Source organism: Octopus bimaculoides, chromosome 18, assembly GCF_046866305.1.
Source record: "Octopus bimaculoides isolate indiv1 chromosome 18, ASM4686630v1, whole genome shotgun sequence".
Lineage (NCBI taxonomy): Eukaryota > Metazoa > Mollusca > Cephalopoda > Octopoda > Octopodidae > Octopus > Octopus bimaculoides.
In genome coordinates this window covers 45,030,243-45,047,742 of record NC_142945.1, presented here as the reverse complement: position 1 = coordinate 45,047,742, position 17,500 = coordinate 45,030,243, and the positions used below count along the sequence as shown (strand labels likewise).

At 34.8% G+C, this 17,500-nt stretch overlaps 2 long non-coding RNA genes across 2 annotated transcripts in view; one reads left to right on the top strand and one right to left on the bottom strand.

The window, feature by feature from the left end:
* The window catches only part of LOC128249855 (uncharacterized), a 40,716-nt gene that overhangs the window by 18,565 nt on the left and 4,651 nt on the right, over window positions 1–17,500 (top strand). The window contains exon 2 of the long non-coding RNA XR_008265976.2: window positions 7,154–7,255. This is a non-coding gene — a long non-coding RNA (uncharacterized LOC128249855). The remainder of the gene's footprint in view (window positions 1–7,153; window positions 7,256–17,500) is intronic.
* Window positions 9,285–17,500, bottom strand: part of LOC149132055 (uncharacterized) — a 547,197-nt gene continuing 538,981 nt past the window's right edge. The window contains exon 2 of the long non-coding RNA XR_016245022.1: window positions 9,285–12,004. This is a non-coding gene — a long non-coding RNA (uncharacterized LOC149132055). The remainder of the gene's footprint in view (window positions 12,005–17,500) is intronic.

Below are 17,500 nucleotides of genomic sequence, written 5' to 3'. Positions count from 1 at the left end.
TGTTTTTGGTGGGAGGGAATGATGATGATGATGATTGTGGTGGCCTGTTTTGTTCTTAGTGGAAATGATGATGGTGATAGTGGAGGTGGGGGGAACTGTACATTTCGAGTTCAAATTACACCTAGGTTGACCTGGTGTTTCATTCTTCCAGGGTCAACAAAAAAGTACCAGCTAAGCATTAGGATCGATGTAATTGACTTAACCATTCCCCACCAAAAATTGCTGGTCTTGTGCCAAAATTTGAAACCATTATTAATGGTATGGGTGGTCAGTGATATTGATATAGATGTTGTTTGTGATAATGATGACAATGATGGTGGTGGCTGTGGTGGTTGTGGTGGTGGTGGTGGTGGTGGTGGTGGTGGTGGTGGTAGCGGTGGTGTATTTGGTGATAAGGTTGGTGGGTTTGTTGTGGCAGTGACTAGGGTGATGGTGGTGGTGGTGGAGATGATACTTGTGGTGATGGATTTGGTGATTATGATGGAAGCAGTAGTGATGGCCATGGCTAGGGGATTAGTGGTGGTGGTGATTAAGTTGTAATAATATTGTGTGTAAATTTGGTGATGATGATAATGATGATGACGGGTGAGAGGGGTAGCGAGGTGGTTGGTGTTAACGACGAAGGTTTTAATTATATAATTAAAAATATACTCTGGAGTGGAGTAGCTGTATGGCAAGAAGTTTACTTCTCAATCACATGGTTCTGGGTTCAGTTACACTGCATGGTACCTTGGGCAAGTGTCTTATATCATAGCCCTGGACTGAACAAAGCCCTGTGAATGGACATTATAGATGGAAACTAAAAGAAGCCTGTCATATATATGTGTGTGTGTGTGTGTGTGTGTGTGTGTTTGGCCCTTACCACTGCTTGACAACCATTCTTGGTTTGTTCATGTCCTTCGTCACTTAACAGTTCAGCTAAAAGTGACTCTAAAAAATAAGTACTGGGGTTGATTTGTTCAACTATAGTCTTCAGGGTGGAGGCACATGGCCTAGTGGTTAGAGTAGCAGACTCGTGGTTGAGGGGTTGCGGGTTTGAATCTTAGACTGGGCGATGCGTGTTTATGAGCAAAACACCTAAGCTCCACCTGGCTCCAGTAGAAGGTAATGGCGAACTTCTGCTGACTCTTTTGCATCAACTTTTCTCTCACTCTTTCCTCCTGCATCTGGTAGCTCGCCTGTGACAGTGAAACCAGGAAACCAGCCCTTATGTGCCAGGCATGGCTCAGAAAGAAACAAACAACAACATACTCTCTAAGGCGATGCTCCAGCATTACTACTGTCTAATGACTGAAACAAGTAAGGAACGCAAGGAGCCAGTGGACATGCTGAACATACATAACAACTATTCCTCAGATTTCTTTTTGAATGTAGGATCCGAGTTCAAATTAAGCTTGATTCAATTTTGTTTTTCCTTCTCAGAGGTTGTTGATAAAATAAGCGAAGAGCTGGGGTTAATAAACTAACTGAATTCATTCTTATAAATGTGTCATATTTGGTTCATCTTATCAGCTTTTATTATTTGTGTTTTAAAAGGTAGGACTAAATAATAACTATATTGTTTGTGTAAATTTCTTTGATTATATGAGTGCTCTTATTCCTTTCCAATCTTCTGTGGAAAACAGTCCAAGAATGGGGAAATATTACCTTGCTTGGAAACAGGTTCAGCTTGGGTTGGTGAATGGATGGGAATTTGGCCATAGAAAATCTCTTTCAAATTATTTCATCTGATCCATGCACGTATGGGAACATGGATGCCAAAATAATGATGTTAAAGACGATGACAATAATGTAGACACACATAGAGAGGGGGAGAGAGAGAGAGAGAGAGAGAGAGAGAGAGAGAGAGAGAGAGAAGAAAGATAGATAAGTAGAGAGAGAGACAGAAGGAGAGAAATTGAGTATATGCAGAAAGAATTGATTTTTATTTGAGGGAACTGAAGGTACAATTCCCCACTTAAACATATACATGTGCATATGTGTGTGTGTGTGTGTATGTGTGTATATATGTGTATGTATATATATATATATATATGTATATATGTATATTTGTGTGTGTGTGTGAGTAAAATATATGTTTATTTCCTTCCTTCTGTATGCGTGTACATATATCTATATGTGTGTGTATATGTGTATATGTGTTTGTATGTATGTATGTATGTATGTACGTATGTATGTGTGTATGTATGCATGTATGTATATATATCAAACAATTTTCTGCTTCTTTTCACAACTCTGATTGTATATTCAGCTCAAATATTCCAGCAAGTTCTTTGATTGAAAATATCTTTTACGAAACTTATTGTCAATTCTCTCTCTCTAACCCCACCCCAATACAGTTTCAGTCTCTCCCTTCCTCCCCCACTATCTCTCCCTCTCTCTCACTATTCTTTCATTATCAACTTTTTTTTTTTTTCTATTATCGAATGCAATAGGCTGAAGAAAACATGAAACAATGAAGAATAAAAGACAGAAAAACAATGCAGTAAATAAACGACAAAAACAAAAAAAATAGACAAATTAAAGAAGGCAAAAAAAAAGTATTAATTAAAATAAATGCAAAACTTGACAAGAGAATTACAATTCTTAATACTGAAATTATTATTATTACCATTTTTATTATTTGTAAAGAATCAAATAAATATTACAATAGGTAAATAAAAAAACAATTATCACTACTACTACTACTACTACTACTACTACTACTACCACCACCACCACCACCACCACCACCACCACCACCACGACTACCGTTATTATTATTATTATTATATTATTATTATCATTATGATCATCAATATTGTTGCCGTTCAGTTATCATCATTATTATCATATTTTCAATATAAAATATTTTAATTTATTTTTACTTTTTAAATATTTTCACCCCATCCACAAATTTCTCTTTCCTTTTATTTATTTTGTTTTCATTTTTGAGAAAGGTGTTGTTAGTTGAAGTTGAATTTTTTTTTTCCTATTTTTGTATTTCTTGGCTTAATACTATTATTAATATTGCCAATATCATCATCATCATCATCATCGTATTTTCATCATTCTCATCCTTGTTGCCCTCTGTATTCTCATAAAAAACAGTAATGATGAAAACAATAATAATAATAATAATAATGATAATAATAATAATAATAATCTCTTCCTTATCGCCATCCAAATGAAAGATAATTATAACCATGAAGATTCATTTTCCTCAAAACAAAATTGCCATTACCGTCACCAACCACCCCACCACCCCTCAACAACTACTACTCTTCCTTTTTTTCTTTTTACTTTATTGCCACATATGATGAAAAGAATTTTTTTTTTTTTTTGTGCCACTCCCCATGCTTTAGGACTACTCAAAGACAATTGACCTGAGAGGCCATACCTGTCACAAACTGATCAGAAAGCAATTTCTGTTAGTCTTTGAAAAAGGTGGTTTTTATGTGAGATCAATATTAATACAAGCAGACAGCAGAAAGATCCATCACACAGTGCTATGATGAACTAACTACTCCATGCCTTAACCCTTTCAATGCAAACACTCCTGAGATCCACCTTTCTTCTGGTTCTTTAATACTAAACCACTAGAGGCTGACATTTCTGACTCATTACCACAAAACCACATGTGATTCACTTTTCTGGTTCTATAAGAGAAAGTTGCCTGAGACCCCTTCTCCCTCTTTAGTTCTTTGAGACAAAACTTCCTGAGATCCACCCCACTGGTTCTTTGAAATGAAACTTAAGATTCATCATCATCATCATCATCATCGTTTAACGTCCGCTTCCCATGCTAGCATGGGTTGGACGATTTGACTGAGGACTGGTGAAACCAGATGGTTACACCAGGCTCCAATCTGATCTGGCAGAGTTTCTACAGCTGGATGCCCTTCCTAACGCCAACCACTCCGAGAGTGTAGTGGGTGCTTTTATGTGCCACTGGCACGAAGGCCAGTCAGGCGGTACTGGCAACGGCTATGGTCAAAATGGTGTGTTTTACGTGCCACCTGCACAGGAGCCAGTCCAGCGGCACTGGCAATGATCTCGCTCAAATGTCTTTACACGTGCCACCAGCACAAGTGCCAGGAAGGCGGCGCTGGGCACAGGTGCCATCACGGTTTCACTTTCACTTGCCCCAACAAGTCTTTGCAAGCCAAGTTACGTGTCCAATGAAGGAGACGACAATTTCCACCATCCATGCTGGCAAGGATTGGCTGATTTGACATGGAGCTGACTAGCAGAGAGCTGTCCAGACTCCAGTCGTCTGTTGTGGCATGGTTTCTATGGCTGGATGCCCTTTCTAGCACCAACCACTTAACAGAATGTTCTGGGTGCTTTTTACGTGCCATCAGCATTTTTCCGTATGTTAATTTTTTTTTTATACAAGACTTCATGAGATCCAGTTCTCTTTTTCATACAACAGATCCTAAGATCCACAACACTGGCTCATGATACAAAAACCCTGCTGAGATCTATTTCTCTGGTTCTTTGAAAATTCTGTTTTACTGAAAGTGTTCATATTTGACTAAAACCTTATAGTATGTCATCTAAGATGATTTTCTTAAGTCATAATTTAACTACCAGTGTGGTTGCCATACAGGCTCCTACCTTGCAATCCTCCCCAGCTGAGTATCTCTAATCCAGTTGGCACCATGTAAATAGCACCCATGCTGGTGCTGCATAACACCACCCAGTACACTCTGTAAAGTGGTTAGTATTAGGAAGGACATCCAGCTATAGAAGCCAAGCCAAAACAGACAGAGATCCTGAACAGCCCTTCAGCTGGTCGGCTCCTGTCAAACCATCCATGGAAACTAACATGGAAAATGATGATGATTTAACTACCAGGTTTTAGTAAAAATTATTTTACTGAACTCATTAATCTTTTTGATTATTGAATTGAGATGCAAAATCTTCCTTCAGCTTTATATTATCTTTAATAGTCAAAACAAGCTAAAGAAAATGGTGCGTTTTGATATTAGCAATATGGAGTCAAACATTTACATTTATTAAATGAAATATTTAGCACATATTTTGAAGGTTGATAAATACTATATCTTCTTTAATCAGAACAGTCTATTATTATTTTCTGTTTTTCTGTGTTAATGTTAATGTTTATGTATTTTGGTTCAGAGTGAAGGAACAGTGTTCATAGTTATTGTAGGATTTCTTAGACTAGTGAAGAACATTCAGTTAACCCATTAGATTACTCCCATCTACTTCTCTGATATAAACTCAACTAAGTCTGATCTGTGATGCAATCAATCATACAAAAATTCATGCCTGTTTCAATGTGTTTGCATTTAAATTAAAACCTTATGTCGTCCTAAAGACTAGATAAATAAACAGTAGCAAAACTTAGTTAATTTACATCAAAATTATTGATTATTATTTTCAATAATACAAATATTCATTGCTACACATCATCATCATCAGCATCATTTCCTGCCCATTTTCCATGCTGGCATGGGTTGGATGGCTTGACCGGAGCTGGCCAGTTGTGGAGTTGCCTAGGCTTCGTATCTGTTTTGGCATGGTTTTTACGGCTGGATGCCCTTCCTAATACCAACCACTTTACAGAATGTACAGGGTGCTCTTATGCAGCACTGGCATGGGTGTGTTTACTTGGAACTGGTATGGGTGTTTTTCACATGGCACTGGCACCCATGAACTTGCAAGGTTAGGAATACTCAGCTGGAGAGGGATGTAAGGGGCAGCCTGTATCCAAGGACAACCACACTTCTACTTATATAGTCATGTCTTTTCAAGCACAGCAAGCTGCCAGGAGTCTCAGTCCTCTTTCATATATATATATATATATATATATATATATATATATATATCTTTGTGTGAATGCCTTTGTGTTTGTCTTCCATTACCACTTGACAACTGGTGTTGATGTGTTTATGTCCCTGAAACTTAGTGGTTCGGCAAGAATGACTGATAGAATAAGTACCAGGCTTAACAAACTATAAGTGCTGGAGTCGATTCATTCAAGTAAAAAAAAATTCTTCAAGGTGGTGCCCCAGCATGGCTGCAGTCTAATGACTGAAATCAGTAAAAGATTAAAGATTAAAGATATAGGTAGTGTGCATTACAACAGAAATAGGGGCAGGAAAGCAGTAAAGTATTTCCGTGCCATTCTTTTAGTTTTGGGTTCAAATCACATCTAAATCTGTAATTCAAGTTGCTAAACTAGCCAGAGGTGCCAGGGTAGAATCTGCAGAATGTCTAGATTGGCAGCACCTGCCAGACCAACCACTTTACCATTGTCTACTACTTTCTGTTCAAAGATGGCAATCTGAATTCTTAGCTTTCAGTTGTTTATGATAACTGGATTTATTCAACATTTTTCAAACTCACCAGTATTGGATATTATCAATCCTTCATTGGTTATTGGTTTCATAAATCAAATACCAATAATAAACAGGAGTTAATTGAACTCATTACACAGCCTACCTTTCTCTATCTTTTACTCTTTGTCACACCACCGTTTCTCTCTGTCTGTCTGTCTCTCTCTCTCTCTCTCTCTCTCTCTCCACAAACCAATGTGTCTCATTAAAATTAATTTATTCTACCAAATACATACAGCAACAAGTTAGCAGAAATGGCTATTCTTATACTTGTTATCATCGTTGCTGTCTGAGATTTTATTTGCATATTTTGTTATTATTTTTGTCATTGTCATTGTTGTTGCTACTGCTAGTCACCCATGTTAGTGATATGGCTGATATTTTTCTTCTTCTTATACTACTACTACTACTACTACTACAACTACTACTACTACTACTACTACTACTACTACTTCTGCTGCTGGTGATGATGATGATATCATAGTTATTGTCTTTGTTTCACATGTTTTTTTTTAATGTTGTTGCTGTTGTTATTGCTGCATGTTGTTCAAATTGTATTATCATGTTTCTACCACAAAATACGACCACTTTTTGAAAAAGAGGGAACATAGAATAAAATTTAAATAATAAAATTTAAATAATAAAATTTAAATACAATTAAATAGACTACTTCAAATTAGTTTTATTTTATTTTCATTGCTTCATTATTATTTTTTTTTCTGTCTTAAAATTTAAAACTTGAATTTTTGATTTTATTTCTAACTAGAAATAATTGAAGAAAAGTAAAATAATTTCACTGTTTCTTCCAGAACCTTCCCTGTGGTCAACATCATGAGTTTATTTCACCAAACAACATTGTTTACACTGAATCTTATTTTCTTGTAAACACTTGGAGTTTATAACCATTAAGTGTAAGTTATTTAAAGTTACTTGATTGTAAACATCATGTTTACACAGTCTTTATATGTTGTCAACAAAGTAGGGATGTGCTAATGTGTATTTAATGCATTAACATTTGAACAGGCCATATGTAGCCGAAATATTCTACCTGTTTTACGTTCAAACCAGCCAGATCTGACCTCTCACACCTAACTTACAATGTCATTTAAAAAAATAAACAATCACATCATCGAAATCTCAAAGCTATGAGATAGTACATGATTGATTCAAAACAACGAATAAATAACCATATAATCATTACATTAGACAGAATAGACTGAATCTTAAAAGGCTTAAGAGTGATGTCAACATCAGCTCTGTTCACTGCAAATCCTTTAACAAAATCAGATCACAAAGTTATGGATCATGACTCCAAAATAGGTCATGTTAGAAGTTTAGAAAGGTTGTGATGAAAAAGACTTTTACTTTTGAAATAGTTGGTAAATGTGAAGTGTTGTAAAATAAAACATAATCATGCTTAAGATCTACAACTAAAGAATATATTTTTTACTCTCTTTTACTTGTTTCAGTCATTTGACTGTGGCCATGCTGGAGCACCGCCTTTAATCAAGCAAATCGACCCCAGGACTTATTCTTTGTAAGCCTAGTACTTATTCTATCGGTTGCTTTTGCCGAACTGCTAAGTTACGGGGACGTAAACACACCAGCATCGGTTGTCAAGCAATGTTGGGCGGGGTGGGGGGCAAACACAGACACACAAACATATACACACACAATTTCAGTTGGAAACATCTGAACTAGAGGAAAATGTTTGCAAAGAGATGTTCCAGAGGTTCATTGCTTTTGGAGAATAAGGATTGGATTTTCATAGAAAGTAAGTAGTGGATGATGAGGAACAACTTGCATGTATTATTACTTGATTAAATAATGGTAGTGAAAGGGCAGAACCATTAACATGCTGGGTAAAATGCTTAGTTGCAATTTGTCCGTTTTTATGTTCAGAGTTCAAATTCTGCTGTGGCTGAATTTGCTTTTCAATAAAATAAGTACCAGTTGAATGCTGGGATCAATGCAATCAACTGCCCTCTCCCTCAAAATTTCAAGCCTTGTGCCTATATTAGAAGGGAGTATTATTTGATCAAATATTTCTGTATTAAATAAGGATGGTCAAAAATTGGAGAAATGAAAAGTGAAAACATTATAAATAAGTTTTCCATTCTAGGCTCTGTTAGAGGAATATATATCAACTTGAGTGGCTGTGTGGTAAGTAGCTTGCTTACCAACCACATGGTTCCTGGTTCAGTCCCACTGCGTGGCACCTTGGGCAAGTGTCTTCTACTACAGCCTCGGGCCGACCAAAGCCTTGTGAGTGGATTTGGTAGACAGAAACTGAAAGAAGCCCGTCTTTATATGTATATATATATATATGTGTGTGTGTGTGTGTGTATATGTATGTGTGTTTGTGTGTCTGTATTTGTCCCCCCACCATCGCTTGACAACTGATGCTGGTGTGTTTATGTCCCCTTAACTTAGTGGTTCGGCAAAAAGAGGCCTATAGAATAAGTACTAGGCTTACAAAAAGAATAAGTCCTGGGGTCGATTTGCTCGACTAAAGGCGGTGCTCCAGCATGGCTGCAGTCAAATGACTGAAACAAGTAAAAGAGTACTTGACTTGGTATTCGTACTTTATCTTGTAATTCCAGAATGAGTAAAGCAAATTTGATACATTTGAATTCAAAATTTAAATTTCAAGGATGAGGCATGGAATATGGGGTCAAATGCTATCCAATCTCACAATTGTAATTTCTCTAATATAAACTCTTGCTTGTGTTGGTACTTTGTTTCAAAAGTAAAGCTATTTTACATTATTTCAGAAGAACTTTCTGGAATGTTGCGATTTTTCTTTTTTTTTTTTTTTTGATAAGGGTGGGATAAATTTTATGTTATAAGATTCAATAGCATTTTTATTCTTTTAAATATCACTTCTTGTAGAACCGTCTAGAATTAAAGGAAGAAAATAAAACACACACACACATACACAAGAAAAATTATATAAAACTCCTGAGGCTGAACAGGTTCTTCATTTCCCTCTAAAAGGAAATAACTTTCACCACAGGATCTCTTTAACTTCGAAATAATTTTTGAACTTGTGAAGTTGATTTTATAAATGTTGCTATTTGTGAATGTGGTTGGTAGCAAAAAAAAACCAAAAAAAAAAAAACCGTACATGGAAGAAACTTCGTTATTTCGAATGGAAATGAATTTGTCATTTTTTTTCTTTTCTGACTATTTCTTTTGTTATTTCAATTTTATGCTTATCTTTACTATTCATGGTTTGAGAAGTGCATGTAGAGTTTCCTTTCTTAGAACAAGCATTCAGTACATCTTAGAGATCATGAATAAAGATGTGTAAAGTTAACAAGGATATTCAAGGTTAATGAAAACGTTTGTAGCTAACAAGCATGTCAAGATTAACAAGAATGTTCAATACAAAAGGTGAGTAGAGCTATTTAAAGTTAACAAGGATGTTGAAGGTTAAGAAGAATACTGAGAGTTAAGGAGCTGTAGTTCACACGAATGTTCAAATGGTGTATAAAAATATCTCAAGAAAGGAATTCGAAAAGCTTTCTCACTATCAAGATCTGCAAATTGAAATCACAAAAATGTAGATGCTTAGTACTAAGATAATACCAGTAGTAATTGGTGAGTTGGGTATGATAAAAAAAGGGAGCTGAGAAGTATATTAAGCAACTCCCTGGTAACTCCAATCTCTGTGAACTACAAAAGATAACCTTGATAGTTATCTTTTCCCATATACTAGGGAAAGCACTCTCCCTCTAAAATGGAATAAATGTGGTGATAATTTTAGCATACATAGCAAAACAAAAGTGCCCTTGCTACTCTTGGCCTCCAGGGGATGCCTGGTACAAAGGCAGCTGAGATAAAGTTATAATGAAAAGAAACCATAAATAATAATAATAATAATGATAATAATAATAATAATAATAATAATAATAATAATAATTGCTTCTAATTTAAGCACAAGGCCAGCAATTTTTGAGAGGAGTGAACTAGTCAATGAAACTGACCCCAGTACCTGGATTGCTTTTAGTTTTATTAACAGGGGTTGAAAAGCTAAGTTGACATTTCAAGCCTTCAGGATTCATAAGATAATGTAAGAACATTCTTCCCTCAAACCAGCTAGCCTGGTGTCTGAATTAGAAATAGCTGTTGCTGCTGCTGTTTCCTCCTCCTCCTCCTCCTCCTACTACTACTACTACTCAATTGTAGTAGTTCTCTTCCTCATATTCTGGTCATGCCAAGTAAGTAAACTGTTTGCAACAGTTCTACTGGACACTTTATTTCTATAATAATAATAATAATAATAATAATGATAATAAAAATAATAATATTGTTGTGGTTGTCATTGTATTTGTCTTTTCTGAATTTATTTCAGAAACGAGAATTGCTAATATGTTCTTTAATCTATTGTTGCAGTGTTCTCTTATCATATTATGACTTTAATCCCCAAGATGGTAGTAGAATATTTTGCTAGAAAAGGATTTATATCCATAGCTTAATTTCAATTTCTGAAACTTCTGCTTGCAATTGTTTCCCTTAAGTAGTATATTCTTTGCAAAAGACATGAATGAATCCCTAACATTGTCCACTTTTCAATGAAATCTCTATTTCATTTTACCATCTTGTTTCTATTTTTATATTTCATTGAAATAAAAGACATTTTTTTAATATTTTCATCTTGTGGAACATAGCAGAATGAAAGAAAAAATCTCAAAAAAATGTTTTGGTCTCTGAAAGGAAAAATAACTTTCACTACAAGTCGTCTTTAGCAATTCTAAAAAACTTTTGTTTCTATTAGATTAAAGGCAAATGGGTTGCTGTATGGTTGAAAAGCTTGTGTCCCCAACCATGTAGCCTTGGGTTCAAACTCTCTGCGTAGTACTTTGGGCAAGCGTCTTCTACTATAGCACTGAGCCGACCAAATCCTTGTGAATGGATTTGATAGAGGGAAGCTGAAAGAAGGCCATCACACACACACACACACACACAAATATATATATGTGTGTGTTTCTGCTTGTCCTCCAGCACAGCTTGACAATTGCTGTTGGTTTGTTTAAGCCTCTTGTAATTTAGAAGTTGGGAAAAAGTGACCCATAGAATAAGTACCAGGCTTTAAAAGAAACTACCTTTTTCAAAAGGGTATGCTATCATTTGAAGGATGTGTGGCTACAATTTCTAGCAGGTTTATGCAACCACATACAGGCTGCCAAATCTTTAGGAGTGCAACATACAGTAAAACAGTAGCCTGTTATGTGACCACATGGAGCATTGCAGTAAGCAGTGAGTGACTGATGGTAAATTGTTGCACTGGGACACAACAGAGTTTCTCCTTTGTGACTTATTTGTAAAACATTTGTTTTTATTATGTTATAAAATAAGCTACAGAGTGCTTTGATAGTTACAACACAACAATCACTGTTTACAAAATCTCAGGAATATTTCCTCAAGGAAAGTACGAAATATTAATGTATAGATCTTAGGAAAATTTTTTTTTTTTTTTTTTTTGATTTATGTACTTAAAAAAAGGGTCATTGGAATCTTTTGACATGCGAAAATGAGACGTGATGATAAAAGCCTGGGGAAGCTGTTGACTGAGAGATATGTAACAAACACTTACCCTTGGTCTTTTAATGAATTACAATGAAGACAAAGTAAAACGAGTGGGTTTTCAGACTTACCTAAAATTAGAAGAAAAAAGAAACAAATGTAAAAATATTTCACAACACATTAAGAAATCATAATTTCTTAAACCAACATAAAATTCTGAGATAGGTTAAGAGTTAAGTGTTTTTTTTCCCTAATGAGTTATTGTTGTAATAATTGGAATAAAATAACTAATATTATAACATCCTGCATGGAACAAAACTCCAGAAAATCTTGTAGAACAAGAAAAACCTCACAAACTGTCAAGTTTGAGATGCACTTTCTATTCTGAGTTGAAACAGTTTCACTTTAACTCAGTTACTTATTTATTCCATTATGGAAAGCCATTGATGTGACTTCATACCTTCTGTTAAAATTATAACTTATTTTTCTTAATCAACAAAACCTAAAATTTACTATTTACTTAAGGTTATATTTAACATATAGTGAAATTATTAATTAGCTTGTAATCAACCAACTTTTGGTGCAATCACCTAACCATTTATGAAACATACCAATATTTGAAACACTGTATCATGAATGGTAAGAGTACTCTTTGCTCATGAGTAAAATTTCCCCTACATTCAAATTTGAAATTGCCCATTGAGGAAATCTCTAAAATCCCAAATAAGAAATGAAGAAGGGTTTTAATATTTAATACAAGTTTCATATCTATGAATTTGTAACATTAAAGATTTAATATTTTCCTCAGAACAGATTCCACACCTGCAACAAGTTCTTACTGGTTCTAAAGATGTTCATCATAATTTCTCTACATCAGTAACGGGCAGCCTGTGACCCACAAGACTTTCTGAATGGTATGCCTAATGAAGAATCACCCGGAACTTTTTAGTAGTGCAGTCCACCTGATAACGAGTCATGCCTCATGCAGCTTGCTTCTTGAAGAAAATTACCCATGCCTGCTCTACTTAATTGCTTGACTCAGTAGAAACAGCAGTCAAATCTTTCTGTATCAGGTTAGACAGGGGACTTAGGAAAAAGAATTGATTATAGATGGTGGTACTAAAATAATTTTCTGCAGAGGGGAAAGGTATCAAGATATGATGTACTGAGTAGAAATTAACAAATAAAAGCAATACAATAAATTACCTGGAAATTCATTAACATTAAATGATTAACAATAGCAATTAGTACTTTGACTACAGCAACAGTAACAAAAATGCCCACTCCCTTGAAATATTTTTCACATAATGTAATGGAATTATAATTAACTGTAAATAAATGATGCTAAAAAAATTTCAGTTGTCAATAAAAAAAATAAAACATTAAAATTTCATAAATTTCCGTGCATATATAAAATTTGAGTAATTGGCTTAACTAAACTAACAAATAGCATGAGCTACTGAAGGTGGGTCCTGAGCATTTCTTTATATGTGTTGGCTTAAAACAAACAAATGAAGCTATATGTGATGAAGTTATATGAAACATAATCAGAAGAAATGTTATTTGATCAAATGTCTAAATTATTAGTAAATAACACAAAAGAGAATATTTCTCTATGGTTTTTTAATTAGTATTGACTGCAATTTTCACTCCTGGCTACTACATCTACATAGACAAGTAGGTGTTGAAAAGTTCCTAGGAGGAGCAGTTAATTAAAATTTTATTCAACATTTTCCCTCTCAGATTCACACGCTTATTGCAGCAGCCCTTCAATTTCTCTGAGATCTATAAAAGAACTCAAGCGGTTTGACCTACAAACAGACCTTTTCTGACACCCTTAAAACCAGGAACTTTTCAGTACCCCTGGCATGGTCAGTATTTTTCTATACCAGTTGTACTACTGACTATTATATCTACTATATGGTCAGTATTTTTCTGTATTAGTTCTACTGCTAACTAGCATATCCACATACCTTGTCAGTATTTCACTGTACTAGTTGTATTGCTAACTATTATAACTACATATGTGGTTAGTATTTCTCTGTAGTTAAGGCACGTGGGCTAGTGCTTAAGGTGTTGCACTCTAGATCATGAGTTCTATTCCTGGACTGGGTAGTGCGTTGTGTTCTTGAGCAAAACATTAAATATCCCTTAATGAAATAGGGCTAACATTCAATGCCTGGATATTCTTTTATTCTTTTACTTGCTTCAGTCAGTTGACAGTGACCATGCCGGAGCACCCATTTAAGGGGATTTAGTTGAACAAACACACTTGCACGTTAATTTCACTAGCAGGCTGTTCCGCTGATCGCATCACCTGGAACCCTCATCACCATAACTGATGGAGTGCCACAATATATATATACGCATATATATATATATATATATATATATATATATATATATATATATATATATGTATGTATGTATGCATATATATATATATATATATATATATATATCAAATGTATTTTTGCTGAAGATAGCAGGTTGTGATTTGAGGGAGATTTCATTGCTATTTCAAGCAAGACGGTATTTTTATTTGCTGCTGATTATGACTGTTAGCTTCAGTGCCGTTGTTAGTAATAGCATTAGCAGCGGTGGTGTTTCATGTGCAAGTAGCGGTGGCAGGTTCTTTTCACTGGTGGATGTTATAGGAACAGCTAACACCAGAGTTACTCTTATTGTTGCTGATGTCATCTTATATGACGAGAGTATTCATAGTTTCCACATTTACTAGCTGTGTTATTGTTGTTGATGTTAATATTGCAATGCTTCTTTTCTAATAATACAATTGATTTTTGTTATTGCTGTTGCATTGTTTTTTTGTTTTTTTTTTCACAGTGCATGTTGTTTTAATTGCGCTAATTTTTCTCAATAATTTATTCATTCTGTCTGCATCTTGTTCACATATTGCTTTTTGTTGTTGTTGTTGTTGTTGTGCAACTATTAATCAAAAGCCTTCTTTATTGTTACTCTAACTTTTGTCAAGATCAGACGATAGTGATGATGATGAGGAATATGATCGTAATAATGATCATAATCATCATCATAATCATCATCATCATCATCATAATTGTTACTATGATCAACTGCATCTTCACAGAGAGAAAAAGAGAGAGATGCAAAGAAACGTGCCAGAAAGTATTATTGCTGTCACAACAATCTATCAGTGATCAATAAATCAATAAACACTTTCTTTATCTCCCCCCACCCCCACCCCATTCCTGCTCCTCCTCCTCCTCCACTCCACTGACCAACCAATTCGATACACTTCCTTGCTTTTCACCACCCAATCACCACCTGTGATCAATTCCTTTTCCTAACAGACATTAAGGTCACTGGAACAGGAAGGAAAGAAGAGCGGACAAAGGGCGTGGCACGGCCCCCCCCCCCCCCATCTTTAGATTGTCATAGTTTTACTTCCATCTTTCGTATCTTTGTCTTCGAGCGGTTGCTGTTATTGTTGTTGCTGCTGCTGCTGCTGCTATTTTGCTATTATTATTTCTGGATTCTTCCCATATATATGAAGGATGAGCAAACAAGCTAATTCAGCTGTTGCTGCTGTCGTTTTTGTTGTTATTGTTGTTGCTGTTGCACTTTTACATGGACCAAATTGAATAGGCTGGTATTATTCTTGCTTTATCATCATGCTCACACCATATAGCACCAGCAAAAACAAAATAAACACAAGCATATATAGATGAACATGCACATGATCTATCTATCTATCTATCCATCTATCTATCTATCTCTATTTATCTATCTATCTATCTATCTATCTCTATATCTATCTATCTCTATCTATCTATCTATCTATCTATCTATCTAACTGTCTGTCTGTCTGTTTGTCTCTACTCTCCACCATTAGAGTCTGATAAGTTGTCTATAAATCTAAGCACTTTAAGGATGTGAAACTATTGGTCAATCTATGACCGGGACAAATATTTAACTGCATATAAATACATTCCTAATACAGTTCTATATTTAAGAGATGAGGAATTATTTACATTATTTACCTTTGACGGATATTTGTCCTCATCTTGTTTGTTGTTAACACAATGTCTTGGCTGATATACCTTCCAGCCTTCATCAGGTGTCTTGGGGAAATTTCGAATCTAGGTTCTCATTCCTATGGTATTTTTCAATATAATAATAATAATTATTATTATTATTACTATTATTCAGGTCACTGCCTGGAATTGAACTTGGAATCTTGGGGTTAGTAGCCTACACTCTTAACCATTATGCCATATGCCTGATGAAGGCTGGAGGGTATATCAGCCGAAATATTGTATTAACAACAAACAAGATGAAGACAACTATCTGTCAAATGTAAATAATGTAAATACATACATTTCTGTTCTACGCTTTAGAGTGTGTTTCTTTTTCGGATATATATATATATATATATATATATATATATATATATATATATATATATATATATATATATATATATATATATGTAAGTAGAAACATTATTACTTCTAAATCTCTCAAAGAGAGATATTCAGTAACAGTTCTTTAAAGTAAAGACTATTTGCCAACAGGACTCCCTGTTTGAAAATATAAGGACACAGATATTGTGTCATATAGCCAACTGGAAACAATGTTTCCTAGGGCTAAACAACAGTAACAAACGTTCCATCCAGGACAGCCACATTATGTTGGCAAATAGTCTTTACTATATATATATATATATATATATATATATATATATATATATATATATATATATATATATAAACAGCATTATGAAGTTATATCCTCTTTCCATGCTGGCATGGGTTTGATAATAGACAAACAGACAGACATATAGATAGACATGGATAGATGAGTAGAGAGATAGTTTGTGAATGTGTATATGTGTGTATATGTATGTATGCATGTATTTAGAAGGATAGAAGATTGAGAGAGAAAGAAGAAAGCTAGGGAGAAGACAGAATTATATACGTATATACAGAGGTAGTATATACAATAATAACACTTACATCCACATAATTACACAAGTGCATATACACCCAAGTATGCATGTCCACACACATACACACAAATGTACACACAGAGACATATGCATATATTTACCAGTGTATGTATGTATTTGTGCACATAGATGCATTCATAGTTATGATGATGCACATGTTCCTATGCACATGCACTTGTGTGGTTGTGAACGTACAGATAGCACAAAATGGTTAAGCAATCAGTCACAGAGAAGATACCAATACAGCTGAGTCAGCAACTAATTTGTGTGCAACATTGTGCAGTATTATACAACGTTATGCAGCATCTCATCAAATTGTTACATTGCTAGTTTGTATGATTTGACAATAGTGCCAGTGACAAAATGGAGTTGCAATACAGGAGCTGTTCACTCAAATTGAAGAAGCCACGGTTATGTGGTTAAGAAGCCGGTTTTGCAATCATGTGTCCTTGAGTAAGTATCTTGTACAGTAAGCTTCAGCTGACCAATGCCCTGGTCAGAGAAATTAAGCAAGTAAAAATTGTGTGGTAGCCACTTTATGTGTTTGTGTGTGCATGTGTATATGTATGTATATATGCATCTATATGTGTATATATATACATATATATATATGTGTGTGTGTGTGTGTCTATAAATATGT